This window comes from Gavialis gangeticus, unplaced genomic scaffold (genome assembly GCF_001723915.1).
Source record: "Gavialis gangeticus isolate Ggan-Ray unplaced genomic scaffold, GavGan_comp1, whole genome shotgun sequence".
Lineage (NCBI taxonomy): Eukaryota > Metazoa > Chordata > Crocodylia > Gavialidae > Gavialis > Gavialis gangeticus.
Genome location: NW_017728992.1, coordinates 104,598,156 through 104,598,997, shown reverse-complemented (window position 1 = coordinate 104,598,997; position 842 = coordinate 104,598,156). Strand labels below are relative to the sequence as shown.

Below are 842 nucleotides of genomic sequence, written 5' to 3'. Positions count from 1 at the left end.
ACCAGGTTGGTCTGACAGGACCTGCCACTGATTAACCCATGTTGGTTGCCCCTAAGCATGCAGTCCCCTGCTGGCCCCTCATGGATGTGCGCCAGAATAATTTTCTCAAACAGCTTGCCCAGGATTGAGGTAAGACTAACTGGCCTATAGTTTCCCGGGTCCTCCTTCCTCCCTTTTTTGAAGACGGCCACGCTGGCCCTCTTCCAATCCTCTGGCACCACACCAGAGCACCAGGAGTGCTCGTAAAGCCGTGCCAGGGGTCTTGCAATGACCTCAGCCAATTCCTTTAGAACTCTAGGGTGGAGATCGTCCAGACCGGCTGACTTGAATACATCTAGCCCGTCCAGAAGCTCCCTAACTAGTTCCTCGCTAACCCTTGGCCCAGGTGTGCCCCCCTGGGGCCTGAGGGGGGCCCAGCAGGGAGGTGGCTGTTCTGGTCCCTACTTAGGAAGATGGAGGCAAAGAAAATGTTAAACGTGTTAGCTTTGTCGTCTGGTGTGATGACCAAATTTTCCAGCGTGTCCTGCAAGGGCCCCACAGTACCCAGGACCTTCTTTTTGCCCCCTATGTATTTAAAAAAGTACTACTTATTGTCCTTAATCTGGGAAGCTAGTCCTAATTCCATCTCTGCCTTGGCCTTCCTAACTACCCCTGCATCCCCGAGTGACTGCAGAATAGTCATCTCTGGTGATGACCCCTTCTTTCCATTGGGTGTACGCCTCCTTTTTAGCAAGGAGATGTTCCCAGATGCTTTTGGTGAGCCATGGGGGCTTGTGTGCTCTCCTGCTCCCTTTAATCCTCATTGGGATTACCTTCTTTTGGGCTTGGAGGATCGTCTCCTT

At 52.5% G+C, this 842-nt stretch overlaps 1 protein-coding gene across 2 annotated transcripts in view; it reads left to right on the top strand.

Annotated features, from left to right (window-relative positions):
• CDH2 (cadherin 2) overlaps window positions 1-842 on the top strand; it is a 233,239-nt gene that overhangs the window by 186,000 nt on the left and 46,397 nt on the right. The window lies entirely within an intron of this gene.